Below are 19,319 nucleotides of genomic sequence, written 5' to 3'. Positions count from 1 at the left end.
TTCCAAAACTTCACTCCTCTGATGGTTAGAAACCTTCGTCTAATTTCAAGTCTAAACTTCCTGATGGCCAGTTTATATCCATTTATTCTTGTGTCCACATTGGTACTGAGCTTAAATAATTCCTCTCCCTCTCCGGTATTTATCCCTCTGATATATTTATAGAGAGCAATCATATCTCCCCTCAACCTTCTTTTAGTTAGGCTAAATAAGCCAAACTCCTTGAGTCTCCTTTCATAAGACAGGTTTTCCATTCCTCGGATCATCCTAGTAGCCCTTCTCTGTACCTGTTCCAGTTTGAATTCATCCTTCTTAAACATGGGAGACCAGAACTGAACACAGTATTCCAGGTGAGGTCTCACCAGTGCCTTGTATAATGGTACTAAAACCTCCTTATCCCTACTGGAAATACCTCTCCTGATGCATCCCAAGACCGCATTAGCTTTTTTCACAGCCATATCACATTGGCGGCTCACAGTCATCCTATGATCAACCAATACTCCAAGGTCCTTCTCCTCCTCTGTTACTTCTAATTGATGCGTCCCCAGCTTATAACTAAAATTCTTGTTATTAATCCCTAAATGCATGACCTTACACTTCTCACTATTAAATTTCATCCTATTAATATTACTCCAGTTTACAAGGTCATCCAGATCCTCCTGTAGGGTATCTCTGACCTTCTCTAAATTGGCAATACCTCCCAGCTTTGTATCATCCGCAAACTTTATTAGCACACTCCCACTTTTTGTGCCAAGGTCAGTAATAAAAAGATTAAATAAGATTGGTCCCAAAACCGATCCTTGAGGAACTCCACTGGTAACCTCCCTCCAGCCTGACAGTTCACCTTTCAGTAGGACCCGTTGTAGTCTCCCCTTTAACCAATTCCTTATCCACCTTTCAATTTTCATATTGAGCCCCATCTTTTCCAATTTAACTAATAATTCCCCATGTGGCACGGTATCAAACACCTTACTGAAATCTAGGTAAATTAGATCCACTGAGTTTCCTTTGTCTAAAAAATCTGTTACTTTCTCAAAGAAGGAGATCAGGTTGGTTTGGCACGATCTACCTTTTGTAAAACCATGTTGTATTTTGTTCCATTTACCATTGACTTCAATGTCCTTAACTACCTTCTCCTTCAAAATTTTTTCCAAGACCTTGCATACTACAGATGTCAAACTAACAGGCCTATAGTTACCCGGATCACCTTTTTTCCCTTTCTTAAAAATAGGAACTATGTTAGCAATTCTCTAATCATACGGTACAACCCCTGAGTTTACAGATTCATTAAAAATTCTTGCTAATGGGCTTGCAATTTCGGGTGTCAATTCCTTTAATATTCTTCGATGAAGATTATCTGGTCCCCCCGATTTAGTACCATTAAGCTGTTTGAGTTTCGCTTCTACCTCAGATATGTAATATCTACCTCCATATCCTCATTCCCATTTGTCATGCTACCATTATCCCTAAGATCCTCTTTAGCCTTATTAAAAACTGAGGCAAAGTATTTGTTTAAATATTGGGCCATGCCTAGATTATCCTTGACCTCCACTCCATCGTCAGTGTTTAGCGGTCCCACTTCTTCTTTCTTTGTTTTCTTCTTATTTATATGGCTATAGAACCTTTTACTGTTGGTTTTAATTCCCTTTGCAAGGTCCAACTCTACTTGACTTTTAGCCTGTCTCACTTTATCCCTACATGGTCTGACCTCAATAAGGTAGCTTTCCTTGCTGATCCCTCCCATCTTCCACTCCCTGTATGCTTTCTGCTTTTTCTTAATCACCTCTCTGAGATGCTTGCGCATCCAGCTTGGTCTACAACTCCTGCCTATGAATTTTTTCCCCTTTCTTGGGATGCAGGCTTCCGATAGCTTCTGCAGCTTTGATTTAAAATAATCCCAGGCCTCCTCTACCTTTAGATCCATAAGTTCTTCAGTCCAATCCACTTCCCTAATTAATTTCCTTAATGAGCCACATGAACCCCAAATGACTCAGCAGTCATTAACCTGCAACTCCCTGTGGGATTCTAGTACCTGCTAAAGGATGGGTGGGTAACAGGGAAAGCTTGCTACCCTGATATTGTATACCCAGGATTTCCAGCACCATTTTAATTCAACCACTTTGGCAGTCTCTCTAGGAGCCACTTTGCTTGAGACCATTTCACTGTAGGTTGTAAATCAGTGAGTACAACTCTTTGGGATCTTTGTATGAAAGGTCTATATAAATGTCACTCATTATAATTTATTCCTGCCAATCTTGAAAAGAGTGAGTGAATGTCCTGTATTGCGTTCCATTACAGAACATGTAATGTAAATAGCTGTGGGCTGGTATCTAGCAGTTTTGGCCAAGTACATCTTGTATTTCATACCTAGGTGGGCAAATTGCAGTATTTACAATCATACTGAGAAATGGTACAAATCATAACTGACTGAACACTCTACACAGGACTCAACAGACAAATAGGCAGCCCCCACTGGCACATGCAGCAGTAATCAGGAACTAGCTGGGGCACTGTCATAAATATAAAGGGAAGGGTAAACACCTTTAAATCCCTCCTGGCCAGAGGAAAAACCCTTTCACCTGTAAAGGGTTAAGAAGCTAAGACAACCTCGCTGGAACCTGACCAAAATGACCAATGAGGAGACAAGATACTTTCAAAGCTGGAAGGGGGGGAGGGAAACAAAGGGTTCTCTCTGTCTGTGTTGCCTTTGCTGGGACCAGAGCAGGAATGCAGGTCAGAACTCCTGTAAAGGGTTAATAAGCAATCTAGCTAGATATGCGTTAGATTCTGTTTTGTTTAAATGGCTGATAAAATAAGTTGTGCTGAATGGAATGTATATTCCTGTCTTTGTGTCTTTTTGTAACTTAAGGTTTTGCCTAGAGGGATTCTCTATGTTTTGAATCTGATTACCCTGTAAGGTATTTACCATCCTGATTTTACAGAGGTGACTCTTTTACTTTTTCTTCACTTAAAATTCTTCTTTTAAGAACCTGATTGCTTTTTCATTGTTCTTAAGCTCCAAGGGTTTGGGTCTGTGTTCACCTATGCAAACTGGTGAGGATTTTTTATCAAGCCTTCCCCAGGAAAGGGGGGTAGGGCTTGGGGGGATTTTGGGGGGGAAAGACATTTCCAAGCGGGCTCTTTCCCGATTATATTTTGTTAGACACTTGGTAGTGGCAGCAATAAAGTCGAGGGACAAAAGGTAAAATAGTTTGTACCTTGGGGAAGTTTTAACCTAAGCTGGTAAAAATAAGCTTAGGGGGTTTTTCATGCAGGTACCCTAGAGTTCAGAGTGGGGAAGGAACCTTGACAGGCACTCTAAGAAGTAGAATTACTTCAGCATCTAAATATGCTGATGTGATAGAAGTTGATGCCTCCCCATCCTCAGCTGTTGATGCCATTGCACTTTCTTGCATTATAGGGGATGCAGGTTCACATGAGATATTTTTCATGGCCTATCACATTCTCTCAGGTCTTGGACTCAAATTCACAACTCGGGCAAATATGCAACCAAGTAATTTTCTCCCTTTCCCTGGACACAAGTCAGGAAGAGGCAACCAAAGATTTAATGCAACAATTAGAATTTGCATTCTATTTTCTTCCCCAAGTTCCCCTAGTAAATAAACTTCCCTTAAAATATACTTAAAACTACAAAAAGTTCATCTCACACTGCTTTCCATCAAGAATGCTTTTCCAGTGGATGCTGACTGAAAGTCCTGTAAGATGATGAGTATGTATGTTAATTACATGAGTGTACCTTTGTTGATTTTATTCCACTATCTCAACATTTATCCCTAACATTTTCTTTTGCAGGAATATTGGACCAAATGATACTGTTAGTTTCACTGGTTCAGAATAACTCCAGTATTAAATCAAGTTACATTTGCTCAGGTAGTGGCAGTAAGTCACACTGTATACCTTGTGTATTTTATGATTAACATTAATAAAGAAGAGTTCTGCATTAAGGTTTCCATTGGGTCAAATATACTCTGGATATACAGCAACACATCTTAGAGAACAATTTGACCTCTTGGTTGAAATTTTCAACCATGGCTAGTGATTTTGGGTGATCAACATGACACTTTTTAAAAGGGCATCATTCCTAAAATCAGAACCCTATTCAAAGAGAATGGAGGCATTGACTCAAAATGTAAAATACTCCTGTAGTGGGGCGGTCATCCTGCTCTGGCCTGGAAGGGATTAAAACAGCCCTGGGAAAGAGCTGCCCCGGGGAACCAATAGGGTAGGCTGATTGGGGAAGCAGCCACTGGTGGGGCCATGCCCCAGTTAGGCCACAGCTGGCCCTATAAAAGGGATGTGAGCCAGGCGCTAAGGGAGTCTCTCTCTAGCAGTAGAGAGAGAAGGACCAGGCTGCCTGAGAGAAAATGGTACCTGGAGCGGAGCTGGGGAGCTCCAGCCTGGCAAATCCCCAGGCTGCAGGCCTGGTCAAAGGCCAAAACAGGTACTGGGGTTACAAAGGGGCAGCCTGGGGTTAGGTAAAGGCAGCATGTGCAAACCCTCCCTTGCTAATGATGAGTGGCCATGACAGACTGCAGTCTGCCCCAGTGAGTGGGGGTTAGAGGATGACTGGCAGTAGCCACTGAGGCAAGGTGAGGATAGAGGGTTGGGGGTTCCCCTAGGAGAGGAGACCCAGAGTGTGGGGGCACTGCCAGGGGGCAGCACCCCAAGGTAAAGGGGCACCAGGGTCTGAGAGGGACATGGAGGACAGTGGCAGGTGAGACACCAGCCTGCAGAGGGCGCTCTGGGCTGGAAGAGTTAATTCCCGAGACAACCAGCAGGAGGTGTTGCACTGGTGAGTCTCGCCTTGCTACAATTCCCTTTTATTGTTTCCTTTTGTACTGAATTCAAGTTTCACCCTCCTTGTTCCAACCCCAATATGTCCAGTGAGAGACTATTCTAGCCTATTTTATTCTGAAGGTAAATTTCTCCCTTAGAGCACATCATGCTGAAGTATTCAGGACACACAATGGGATGCTTAGTGTATCCATTTGCAAGCCTCACTGAGAGATGTCTCAGATCAGTGGCTAGTGATTGACCTTTTAGAACAAATTTAAAATGTTTGGAGTAGAAGTGTGCTGGGGCACCAGCCTAGTTTGGATTTTAACTTTGGTGAAGTTCAGTATGTGTTCAAATCAGATCTAGGTTTTTGACTTAGTTTTGTTGTTTAGAGCTAGCAGTCAGCCACAGCATTCAGATCCAGAACATTCAGAGCTGCAGTTACAGAATAATCTCTAGTTTGGACACTTTTGTGTGTGCACCAAGTTGTCCTTGAAGGCTTAATTGTATAAGGTGCAAACAATTTCAGTGGGAGTTACAGCATTTAAAACTCTGCAGGATCAGACCTTGAGCAAGAAGGGAACAATTTAAGCCATTGAAGATGCCCATTCAGTCACAGAAGCAAGTCATCCAAGACTGTTACCTTCATTATGTCAACTGTCTGCTTAGCACAACTCAAAATATCACGCCACATTCTCAGCTGATATAGAACTATGCCAATTCACACCAGCTAAATATCTGGCTCATTCTTTTTAAAAGCTGCTTCAGGAATTATCCCCTGAATATGATAGAGGAACTCAACAATATTTTGATTTTTTCATAAAGCTTTCCCCACAGTCCTACATGACATTCTCATAAGCTAACTAGGGAAATATGGTCTAGATCAGTGGGAGCAACCTAGGCCCGTCAGGGTAATCCGCTGGCGGGCCATGAGTCAGTTTGTTTACACTAACCATCCCATTGGCCGGGAACGGCGAACCGGGAGCTGCGGGCAGCTGTGCCTGAGGACGGTCAATGTAAACAAACTGTCTCGTGGTCCGCCAGCGGATTACCCTGACAGGCTGCGTGTGGCCTGTGGGCTGCAGGTTGCCCACCACTGGTCTAGATGAAATTACTATAAGGTGGGTGCACAACTGGTTGAAATCATACTCAAAGAGTAGTTATCAATGATTCACTGCCAAAGTGGGAGGATGAATCTAGTAGGGTCCTGCGGGGGTCAGTCCTAGGTCTGGTACTAGTCAATATTTTCATTAATGACTTAGACAATGAAGTAGCGTATACCCTTACAAAATCTGCAGATGACATCAGGTGGGGAGGGGTTGCAAGCACTTTGGAGAACAGGATTAGAATTCAAAAGGACCTTGACAAATTGGAGAATTGGTTTGAATTCAACAAGGTGAAATTCAGTGAAGATAAATGCAAAGTACTTTACTTAGGAAGGAAAAATCAAATGCACAACTACACAATGGGGAATAACTGGTTAGGTGGTAGTACTGCTTAAAAAGATGTGGGGGTTACAGTAGATCACAAATTGAATACAAATCGACACTGATGCCATCGTGAAAAAGGCTAATGTCGTCCTGGCGTGTATTGACAGGAGTGTTGTATGTAAGACACAGGGGTAATTGTCACACTCTACTCGGCACTGGTGAGGCTTCAGCTGGAGTACTGTGTCCAATTCTGGCCAACACACTTTAGGAAAGATGTTGACAAATTGGAGAGTCCAGAGGAGAGAAACCAAAATGATCAACAATTTAGAAAATCTGATTTATGAAGAAAAACTGGTCACATTTAGTCTTGAGAAAGAGGACTGAGAGGGGCCTGATAACAGTCTTCAAAAATGTTAAAGGCTGTTACAAAGAGGAAGGTGATCAATTGTTCCGCATGTCCACTGAAGGTAAAACAAGAAGTAATGGGCTTAATCTGCAGCAAGGGAGATTTAGGTTAGATATTAGGAAAACCCCTTCTAAGTATACACTTCCAAAGGAGGTTGTGGAATCCCCATCATTTCAGGTTTTTAAGAACAGGTTGGACAAACACCTATTAGGGATGGTCTAACTTGGTCCTTCCTCAGTGGCAGGGGCTGGACTTCATGACATCTCGAGGTCCCTTCCAGCCTGACGCTTCTGTGATTCTGTAATAATGTCCCTTACAGCAGTGGTTTTCAAAGTGCAGGTCGCGACTGAGTACTGGGTCACGGCGGCTCTGGTCAGCACTGCCGACCAGGCTGTTAAAAGTCCCATCGCTGGTGTTGCCTGGCTAAGACAGGCTAGTCCCCACTTATTCTGACACCATGTTGCGCCCCGGAAGCGGCCAGCGGCAGGTCTGGCTCCTAAGCAGGTGGGCCCCGGGGCTCCACATTCCCATTGGCCGCACTGCCCCTGCCTTAGCACTCCTTCTGTGCTGCTGACCAGGATCCGCCCAAGATAAGCCCGCACCCCAATCCCCAGCCCTGAGCCACCCCAACCCAGAGCCCCTTCCTGCACCTCAAACCCCTTATCCCCAGCCCCACCCCAGAGCCTGCACCCTCCAGCCCAGAGCCCTGACCCCATCCCGCACCCCAACCCTCTGCCCCAGCCCTGAGTCCCCCCAAACCCAGAGCCCCCCTGCACCCCAAACCCCTCATCCCTGGTCCCACCCCAGACCCTGCACCCCCAGACCAGAGCCCCCTCCCACACCCTGAACTCCTCATTCCTGACCCCACCCCACAGCCCTCATCCCTGCACCCTAACCCTCTGCCCCAACCCTGAACCCCTCTCAAACTCTTCATCCCCAGCTCCATTGGGTCTCAGGCATCAATGTTCTTCAACTGGGTCACCAGAAAAAAAGTTTGAAAACCACTGCCTTACAGAAACAGACAAGTTACAAATACAAAGTGGCTTGGGCAATGACTTAACTTTACCACCAGATTACCAAATCAAAATTAATCAGAGAGAATGGGAGAAAATAAAAAAACAAAACCAACCAAACAACACTGAGCAGGATCTTACTACTCATATAAAATGAGAACATTAGCTCAAGGCTTGGCTGTCAAATTTGAAGAGTTCTTTAAAAAAAAAAATCTGAAATGATGCCAATAGAATGAATCCTGGATAATCCATTTAACACAACAAATTGGCAAGCGTGGTTTATGTGGCTACAACCCTGTTTTAAGCCTGAGATTTCTGCCTAACTGCCTGCTAGAGGACAGAGCTGCGATTCAAAACAGAGCAAGATATTCTTTGCCTTCTCCATCATGAGACATTAGACGCAATTCTCATTTTATACCAGTGGACATTAGGAATAATTTCATCAAAGTCAATTGAGCTACACTGTAAAACTAGTACCACAGAGATCAGAATCAGGTCTTTTATATTTGTTTTTATTTATATGGAACCAGATTCTGATTACGACGCAACCTTACTTCATATGTAGCCCCATTTAAATCAGAGTACTTTGGGAATAAGATGGTAATCAGCATAAGTAATAGTATTGGTTCTAGCCTTTATTGTTTTCCCCTGATCTAATACACTTTCCATCCGGATGAGTTTATGCTTTGCTCATGAGAAAAAGTGAAATTTAGACAAAATTCCCACAATAAATTCTAAACTTTTGTCTCTCCCCAACGTTAGGGCTTAAATGTATTTAAGTGAGTTAGCCAAAAATTGGGACTGATTTTTCCTCTGACCTCTCTGGGTGTAAATGAGGGTTTATTCTATTCATTTCAACTGAGCCATTAACTTTCATATTTAGTATAATGTGCATTGACACAATGTACAATATATGCCCATTCAAATTGGCTGGTTCGATACTTCAGATGTGGAAAAAAAACTTTTTTTAAAAAGTGATTTTTAAAACCTGTTCAGAGGAAGTTTTATCTAGTGATTAAACCTGGGAAATTGGAGTCAGTACTCCCTGTTTGTACTCCTCCACTTGTGTATGGGAGGGAAGAATCAGTACTAATATTTATAAAAATGGACACAAGACCCAAATGTCAATTTCATCAGATTCCAAGGATTTTAGAAGTCTGCCTTCTCCGCACTCACACACAAGTCCCAAATCTTCCTATTTATTTATTTATTTATTTATTTATTCAGACCTGCTACTATGGCATGCATGCATTTATACATGTAGGTATATTGTGTTTTGATTGTATACATTAATTCCCTTCTACTTATATGATATTCAATACCTCACTTAATCCAGAATGCTTCATAACAGCATGAATGGCTAAATGGTTTGGGTTTGTAGGGGTTTTTCTTTGTTTGTTTTTGTTTTGTTTTTTGCATGCACCAAGCTGTGTTTTCCTTTCAAAAGGAATCGTATAAAGGCTCCATTGTGGATTTTCAAGTCACTAAATGGACAAAGATATGCAGTGAATCTGCATCACATGCCAAACATCACGAACACAGAAACTATGACAAGTTTCAGAGTAGCAGCAGTGTTAGTCTGTATTCGCAAAAGGAAAAGGAGGACTTGTGGCACCTCAGAGACTAACAAATTTATTTGAGCATAAGCTTTCGTGAGCTACATTCGAATGCATCCATCAACTCTAAATGTCATGAAAGCTTATGCTCAAATAAATTTGTTAGTTTCTAAGGTGCCACAAGTACTCCTTTTCTTTTTACAGAAACTATGGAATTGCTAATTGCATTCCTGGACTCTGCTGAATATACAGAGGGAGAGACAAGCTCTTCCTTCCAGGCATAAGAGCAAGAATTAATAGATCGCAAAGGATTAATAAAGCATATTAAGAGGAGAGGCTGTTTCGTTATGCTGCAGTCAAAGCAACAACTAGTCTTCGTGGCTCTGACAGAACATTTCCTAACCCATTCTCTACCAACCTATCCATTTCTGTGCCCCATTTATTGAGTCCATCTGATGCACTTTATCAAGGTTTCCGAACATGGGAAACATTTGGGCAGGAGCACATTCTCAAAGTGAAAGAGACCTAGCTATCAGCTGCAGTGACAGCTGCAGTTAATTCCTCTCCGTACAAATGCTGACCCTTTGTCTCCAATTTGTTACCTCTACTGAAAACATCAAAATCCAACTGTTTTATTTACATGGACAGAAGGGCAGGGACCATGGCCAGAGCTCTCTCAAGTGCTCTTAGGGATAACAATAATCAAAGAAGAGGTCACAGTGGGAAAACATGAGTGATACGGTATGCAGGCCATTGATTGATATTGGGGAAAAAACTGCTTCAATGCTGTGCTGGTTCATTCATGTAAACTAAGTGCCGAACACTATGCAGTAGATAAGAGACATACAAAGTTGACCTTTCAGCTGAATCACTAAAAACTGCAGTAGATTAATTTCATCCATGCATCAAGGGCTATATTCCCCCCACAGAGTAGAGAACCACAAGCTTGTATCTGGATCCAGATCCAAATATGCTTGGAGTTTGGTACTCAGATCTGGGGTTTTTGGTTCATCCTGTTATGGAGACAGAGGCCACTGAGATCAGCATCTGAAATGCTGCAGAGTTGGGGGGTGTTTAGGTCTAGAGTTCTGGTTTAGTTCCATCTCTGCTTCATTCATACTCTAAAGCCAGAGGGACCTTTATGATCTCCTGCATAACACAGGCCATCAAATTTCATCCATATACTTTCATACTATGAAGCGTAAACTGACCTGAATAGGCAGAATACCCACACATATATTTCAGTACTATAGTGTTTTCCTTACAATATTAAAATCACTCACTGTTGGGCTACATACCATGGAAGATCTACAGTTCTAAATGCGTACCGGAGTGGAGTCCAAGCAGCAGGAAGGAAGCACTTGAGCTGTTACATGTTTTCTTGAAGCCTATATAATGCAATAATACCTTGCAATTACATAGCACCTTTAATCCAAGTAATCAAGTCACTTTACAAACATTAATTCATTACATCTCACAGCATCCCTGCTAGGAAAGTATTTATACTACCCTTTTTACAGATGTCTCTAAACTGAGATACAGAGAGGTTAGGTGACTTGCCCACACAATGAGTTGGCGATATAGGACCCAGGACTGTTGAGCTCTGCTTACTAGACAGAACTTCCTCTACTTTGATTTTTAAAAACCCATTTTGACTAATACACTCTTTCCATTCCACCTGGAAAGTATCAGTGCATCAAGTTTTTGTCTGAATACATGATTTATATAATGTATGCAGTATAAAAAGATTACACTAGTAATAGCACCCAGTTTTATAGACCTTTACCTAGACATAGGTGTTGGAAGTAAGAGTGCTGGGGGTGCAGCAGCACCCCTGGCTTGAAGTGGTTCCATCCTATCCAGGGTTTACAGTTTGGTTCAATGGCTCTCAGCACCCTCACTATACAAATTGTTCCAGCACCTCTGGCCCTTAAATCCTGAGGTATCTCAAAAGGCTCTGACCAACCATATATAAAATGTTCACTTCAGCCACCTCTCAGGTAGAACAGAATATTTCTTAAATAGCACACAGCAACACTGCACAACAGTTTGCTACAGGAAGGGAAGACTCACATCTAAGGGCAGGGCTTTTGTCTACACACTAAATGGAAGTGTGATTGTAGCTAGCACAGGTAGCCATGCCCACATTAGCTTTAACCTACCTAGCACAAGTGCATAATACTGAAGATGTGGCAGCATGGCCATCAGCTAGCAACCTGAGTACCTCCCCAGAGAGCCTGTACTGCCCATGCTGCCATATCTTCACTTCTGTGGTTACTCACACTAGCTCCATTAAAGCTAGCACAGTTATGCCTACCCGTGCTTCAGTCACACCTTTACCTGCAGTGTAGACATACCCCAAAACAGAAGATAGATGGAGAATTTAAAAAAAAAAACAAAAAATGAAGTGGAGTTTAATACACTTAAAAATAATCCTGTGCTACATTCTTTCCCTCCTGCCTCCTTTATTTGTAAGGGGCCAAATCCTCAACTAGTGCAAATCAGCATAGCTCCACTGACTTTAACTAACTGATGCAAGATAAAATAGATATAAGCAAGAGTTAAACCACCATTAGTGCTTCTACATGTGTGGTTTGAAGCAACCAAATTGAACTGATTCATTTCTCTAATACAGACAAAGGCATAATCAAGGTGCAAATCAAATGAAGTTTTAGGGCTTGATTCTAAATCACATCAAGGCCCTTTTATATGCTTTGGAAGCTTAAAGGGGCCCTAAAGTGGGTTTAAATGTCAGGGTAGTGTGAAGGGGTCATACTGTAAATGAGAATCATGCCCACTAAGTCAATGAATTTACATCAAGCATTCATCACAAGAACAAAGATATGTAAAGTTAAGGATCAAAGGCCAGCCTCAGGGGCGTCTTCATATACAGGAGACTGACATTGACATCAATGGGTGTTAAATATGCATATTGAGGAACAAACAGATCCCTGAAACTGCCTTTTGTGCTTAGGGTTGTAACTTACATGTTTCTTTAGAGCTTGCAGATCTAAGAGATCACTACTATACAGATGCACAACAAGAGACACTGAGAATGGAATGTAAACAGCAGCTCTTGAGTTTTCTTGCTTTTGTAGCTTAAATGTTACTTTATCTTTTAGTTTCTTTTTTACCCACTACAGCAACAACAAAGAAACTGCTAAAATCCTACAGCCCATTTCATTGCCCTAGACCTGTGCATGCAAAGGGACCGGCCTGGCCACTTCCAACCTCACTATAGTCCTTGTAGAGGTTTCTTTTTGGTGTCTGGGGTTTGCACTGAGGAGGGAGGCGGAGACTAGAGGAGGGGTCAAGGAATGCTCATAGTCCCTTCTGTGCCCCTGAAAGAATATTGGGGCAGGTGTGGGTGGAAATCTCTGAGTGGATCCTTGTGGATGTTTCCTCCTACATAGACCTGTCCTGCAAGTTTTACCATGGCAGGAGGATGAGCTGGGCCTGAGGTATGAAGCACACTTCGCTAAGATTACATCAGCTTCAGTCTGAACACAGTAGACATCTATGAAAACGGATATACTTCGTGGCCCAGTGAAGCTGTGAGTGCCAATACGCATCTACAGCAAGCTTCCAGTAAGATATATCACTGCTGTTACCGGTAGAGGTGCTATATCTGACCTGATAAAATGCCATAAATGCAATTGGTACAGAAGAGGAACAAGAAAGAAATGACTATACCAATCTCTACTGTTTTTTGTTACTTTCTTTCTACATCCTCTCCTTGTTTATCCATACCATTCTTTCCCCTTCCAGCTTTTTGCAACAGTCAGTGACGCAACGTCAGTGTAGACACTGTGCTTGGCTATGTTGCCCTAATTGGCCTTCAGGAGGATCCCACAGTGCCCATCCTGACCACTCTGATCAGCACTTTGAACTATGCTGCCTTGAGGGTATGCAGCCCTCCCTCATTTAAAGGCCTGGGAATTTTTGAAATTCTTCTTCCTGTTTGCTTAGCGTGTGCAGTTCACGTCTTCCCAGCACTATGCTGGCTTTCTGCAGCAGACGCTCTCCTGTGTGGGGCACACCAGAACTGTTGGATCTGCTGAGTCTATGGGGAGAGGAGGCTGTGCAGTTGCAGCTTCGCTCCAGCTGTAGGAACCATGATATCTATGGGCTGATTGCTAGTGGCATGCAGGAGAAGGGGCTCGAGAGGGACACGCAGCAGTGCCGTGCCAAGATCAAGGAGCTGAGGCAGGCACACCAGAAGGCAAGGGAGGCCAACCGTTGCTCTGGTGCGGCACTGAAGACATGCCGCTTTATAAGGAGCGGCACACCAACCTCAGCAGCGACCTCACCTTCACCACCAAGAGCCCTGTGGATACTTTGGGGGGACTGGATACTTTGGAGCCAGCGAACTCAACCCCAGTGACGAAGTGGTGGATGAGGAAGTGGAGTTGGAGGACGATGTGAAGCAAAGGGCAGGATCGTCTGGTGGTGCAGCAAGTGAGGACCCCTTTTCCACTCCGGAGGGGTCTAGCCAGTCCCAGCATGCTGGCTCTGGCATGCAGGAGAAGGGAGCTCCGGTAAGTGCTCATTTTGCTTTGATACTCAACAGTGAGGAGATTGAGCTCTCATGTACTTTGTTATATGGTAGAGGAGGGATAAGGGACAGACTTTAACAACAGGTTTCAGAGGAACAGCCGTGTTAGTCTGTATTCGCAAAAAGAAAAGGAGTACTTGTGGCACCTTAGAGACTAACCAATTTATTTGAGCATGAGCTTTCGTGAGCTACAGCTCACTTCATCAGATGTTTACCGTGGAAACTGCAGCAGACTTTATATAGACTTTAACTTTAACAACTTTAACAACAGAGGCTGTCCATCTACGCACTCCTCCACACCAGCAGAGCACCTCCATCAGATAAAGTGGTGAACCAGGAGGAGTAAGGAGGATATGTTTCCTGAGGTGCTGCAGTAAACAGATGCAGCACATTGTGAAACAAGAGCCTGGAGGGAGACAATTGATAGCTTAGAAAGGACTCCTGGGCAGGAGTGGATCATAAAGCACTGGGAGGGCCAGACAGAGATGAAGTCCCTCCTAATCCCACAATCTAAGTACATCCATGCAGGACTCCCCCTGCAGAACTTTGGTCCATGCCCTCCCCAAACTCCCCCATCACAGTCCTCACATGTTCCCAGCCCCTTTCAGCAGGGCCGTCCTTACCCATACGCAAAGCATGCAACTGTGTGGGGCATCAAATTTCCTGGTGCCCTGAGTGCTGCTCCGGCTCTTCCCCGGGGCTCCTGGCCCAGGCCTGTCCCCACTCCCCTGAAGATTGCAGCCAGGCCCGACCCTGTACTCATGGCATGGTAAGTGGAGTGACCCAGCCCCAGCCTGCTCTGCTCCCCTGGCTCCCAGCCGCGCCGCCGCCAAGTGCTGGGGGGCGGTTCCACCCTCCCCTCAAGCCTGGGAGCCAGGGGAGCAGAGCAGCCTGGGGCCACAGGCCTCTGCGGACAGGGGGGAGCTGGGCGCAGGCCTCCATTGGGGATGGGGGCTGGCCACTTCCTGCGGGAAGTGGAGTGACCCGGCCCCAGCCTGCTCCACTCCCCCGGCTCCCAGGCTTGGGAAGAGGGGGGGAAACATCCCCCAGCACTCAGGGCTGGGAGCCGAGGGAGCGGAGCAGGCTGGGGCTGGATCACTCCACTTCCCGCAGGAAGTGGCCATCCCCCATCCCCCACAGAGGCCTGGGGCCAGCCCCTCCTGCTCCCACCCGTGGAGGCCTGGGGCCAGCTGCATAGGGCACCAAAATAGCTAGGGGCGGCCCTGCCTCACAGTTCACCAGGCACTCCACACCTAAGACTGGAGTTTCCCAAAGGAAGCTGGAGTTACACATCGCTGCGAGAACCCTAACCCTTGAGACGACAACTCATTGTCATGTCCCTTGTGTGACCAAAAATGTTTTGTCCTGTTATTAAACTTGAATCTTAGAAATAAAATGAGTCTTTATTTGTGACATAAACGCATCAGTTAGTGCTAACACTGAAACACAGTGGCGCTAGGTAGGACTATTTGCTCACTACAATTAACGTTCAGGAAGCAAGCTCTACAGGGGTAATTCAAGGCAGCAAGTAATCCCTGCCTGACCAAATGCATCACATAAAGTCACGTTAATGGGAATCATTGTCAAAATGCTCCTTCAAAGCCTCCCTGATTAGAATAGCCCCCCACTGCGCCCCTCTAATTGCCCTTGTGTCTGGCTGCTCAAAATCCGAAGCCAGCCAATCAGCCTCAGCAATCCATCCCTGGAGAAACTTTCCCCCATCACTTAGCAAATATTATGTAGAGTACAGCAGCCTGCAATAACCATCAGAATATTTTCCTCTTTGAGGTCCAGCCGGCCAAAAAAACAGCACCAGCGACCTTTTACTTGTCCAAAGTATTCAGTGGTCATTGACACCTGCTGTGCCTGTTGTTGAAGCACTCCTTCCTGCTGTCCAGTTTCCCAGTGTAAGGCTTCATGAGTGATTGGAGCTAGAGGTAGGCGGGGTCTCCAGTGATCACTATGGGAATTTGCACATCCCCTATTGGAATCTTCTGGTCGGGAAAGAAAGTCCCAGCCTGCAACCTTCTATAGAGTCCAATATTCCTAAAGATGCATGCATCATGCACCTTCCCTGACAACCCTGAATTGATGTTAGTGAAACGGCTCCGGTGATCCACCAGCACCTACAAGACCATGGAGAAATAGCCCTTTCAGTTGGTGTACTCTGTTGCAAGATGGTCAGGGGCCAAAATTGGGATATGTACCATCTATCACCCCATTGCAGTTAGGGAATCCCATTGCCCCAAAGCCATCAATTATCTCTTGCACATTATTGAAAGTCACTGTCCTTTGTAGCAGGAGGTGATTAATGGCCCTGCACACTTGCATCACTGCAACCCCCACAGTGGACTTTCCAACCGCAAACTGATTCACAACTGACCAGTAGCAGTCTGGAGTTGCCAGCTCCCATGCAGCGATCACCGCTCGCTTTTCCACAGTGAGGGCAGCTTTCATTCTGGTGTCCTTGCAGCACGGTGCTGAGGCGAGCTCCACACACAGATCTATGAAGGTGGATTTGCGCATCCAAGAGTTCTGCAGCCCCTGTTTGTCATCCTGGAGATGCATTACGATGTGATCCCGCCACTCAATGCTTGTTTCCCTAGCCTAATACTGACGGTCCACTGTGTGCAGCTGTTCCGTGAATGCCAGCAGCAATCTTGAATTATTTGTTTTCATGGCAGACATCACCAATTCACTCTCTGCTTCGCAGCTCATGAAATACTACAGGACCAGCCACATTGTGTTCGTAAACTCATCACCAGACTCGTCAGCAGCTCAGGGTCAGTGCTGGCAAGCAGAGGTGGCGGGTACACAGTTTACAAGGGCAGTTGAAAAATGGCACAAAATGAAGTAGGAGGTCCATGGAATGATGGGACGGGAAGAACTGCATCACAGGACAGCAAGCATGTCCCCATGATGCATTGTGATCCATTCCCAGAGCTCCCATGCAGAGGGTGGTGAGTTGCACAGTGGGATAGCTACCCACTCTCTGTCACTACTCAGATAGCACCCACACTGGGTTAGGTGCTTTGCAGAATAGGTAAGAAGATAATCTAGTCAGATAGTGCACTTAGCTGAGATGGGACATATCAAAAAGCAGTATGACTGAATAAGATATTTTTTGCATGTTTTATTTGTTTAAGATTTTCCCATCACCTGATTAGTTAATCTCTCTGTGGGCAGCACTAGGGTCTAAAGACTTTGGGGGGAGGGGAAGAAGGGGGCTTAAAGTGTAAAGGGTGGATTCCTGACAGAGTGAGAGGAGTTCCTGATGAAGAGGCTATGTGGAATTAGGCCGGGAGGAATAAGAGAATAACTCAATAGGGCAGTTAATCCTAGAATCTCAGGGTTGGAAGGGACCTCAGGAGGTCATCTAGTCCAACCCCCTGCTCAAAGCAGGACCAATCCCCAACTAAATCATCCCAACCAGGGCTTTGTCAAGCCTGACCTTAAAAACTTCAAAGGAAGGAGATTCCACCACTAGTTAATCATGCAGCTTGGATAGAATGAAGGACTTGGAGAAGAGGTGAGTAAAACAGGATGGACAGAGGAGCCAAGATGCATAAGACCTTGAAGGCCAGGGGTAGGAGCTTAAATCTGATGCAGAAGGCAAGGAAAACATGGTACCTGGCTCAGAGTTCTGGGGCGCTTGTATTTGAGTTTCTAGTTCTGTCTTGTCACTAAGGGTAAAATACAGGAAGAGTTACAGTGCATTTGACTAGGGGGAGAATGACGTTTTTATCCTCTCAAATTAATGCTCTATCTTATTCATAAATCCAAATTAGAACAGAATGTAACCACTGTATTTATAGGGAGCTTATACAAGAAAACTCTAGGATCCTTCTCACCATGGCAACTGGAAAGAAACTGCCCAATCCAAGAACATTTCCATTTTCTTCAACACTGGCTCTTCACTGTTCTTGCTTCTCAAAAGGAATGAATTCACCCAGTTCTTTGTATAGTACTTGAAGCCTGAGTCTTAGCTAGAGTACCACTTAAAGTCTTCTTGTACCATATTAACCCCAAAGCAACTGCAAACACTAACAACTTATCATTTGTGCTGCAGAAAGTTACTGAAGAATGGGATCAGTCCCTGTGAGATATCTGTAAGCCTGATTTTCCTTTGAACTCGTTTCACACCAGTTTGATGCCATTACTTCTGGTTTATACCAATGTTTTCAGAATCAGGCCCAGTGTTTTTTTTTCATTCTGGAATGCATTGTAGATTTTTATTTTATTTTTGACTGTGGTTTATTTTAAACATTTCATTAACATTGCATGAGAAAAATCTGTTGAAGGTTTTCAGTTGAAACTAGACTTGCCAACTTTCTAATCACACAAAACCGAACACTCTTGCCCTGCCCTTTCGAGGCCCTGCCCTTGCCCCACCTCTTCTGATGCCCCATCCCTCCTCCCTCTGTCACTCACTCTCCCCCACTCTTACTCACTTGCTCATTTTTACAGGGCTGGGGAAGGGGCTTTGGGTGCAGGAGTGGGTAGGTCTCAGGCTGGGGGTGCAGGTTCCGGGATGGGGCCAGAGATGAGGGGTTCAGGGTGTGGGAGGGGGCTTCAGGCTGGGGCAGCGAATTGGGGTGCAGGCTCTGGGATGGGGCCGGGGATGAGGGGTTTGGGTTGCAGGAGGGGGCTCCAGGTTGGGGAGTGGAGCCGAGGGGGTCAGGGTGTGGGAGGGAGCTCTGGGCTGGGGCAGGGGTGGGGGGGCGGGGTCTGGGAGGCAGCTTGGGTGCAAGATGAGGCTCATGGCTGGGGCAGGGGTGTGGGAAGGGGGTCCAGGCTCCAGGAGAGAGTTTGGGTGTGGGAGAGGGCTCAGGGCTGGAGTGCAGAAGAGGGTGCGGGCTCCGGGAGGGAGGTTGGGTGCAGAAGTGGGATCAGGGCTGGGGCAGGGGTATGGGAAGGGATGCAGGCTCCAGGAGGGAGCTCCAGGCTGGGGCAAGGGGTTGGGGTACATGAGAGGGTGTGGGCTCCAGGTGGCACTTACTTTGGGGGGGCTTCCCAGAAGCGGTGACATGTCACTTGGCTCCTAGTGTTAGGCACGTGCAGGCACTGCCCTTGCAGCTCCCATTGGCTGCGGTTCCCGGCCAATGGGAGCTGCGGAGCTAGCACATGGGGTGGGGACAGTGCACAGAGCTGCCCTGGCTGCCCCTGCGCCTCGGAGCTGCAGGAACATGTCGCTGCTTCTGGGAGCCACGCAGAGCCAGGTAGAGAGTCTGCCATGCCCACCAACCGGACTTTTAACAGCCCAGTCAGCGGTGCTGACCAGTGCCACCAGGGTCCCTTTTTGACCAGATGTTCTGGTCGAAAACCGGACACCTGGCAACCCTAGCTGAATGCTTGAAGGAAGTTTTCATTAAGTGTCTGTGCAATCAGCTTGACACAACCTTTATTCTGATGGACAAACAAGAAGTCACTCCCGCAGAAGAACTACTCATAAGGCCCTTCTCTGTAGGCACTCTGCAAGCAAAACATACTGAAGTGACTGGGCCAGATCCTCAGCTGATGTACATGGCATGGCTCTATTGACTTCATTGTAGCTACACTGATGTA

Source organism: Lepidochelys kempii, chromosome 10 (assembly GCF_965140285.1).
Source record: "Lepidochelys kempii isolate rLepKem1 chromosome 10, rLepKem1.hap1, whole genome shotgun sequence".
NCBI classification, from domain to species: Eukaryota; Metazoa; Chordata; order Testudines; family Cheloniidae; genus Lepidochelys; species Lepidochelys kempii.
This window is presented reverse-complemented; position numbering follows the sequence as displayed.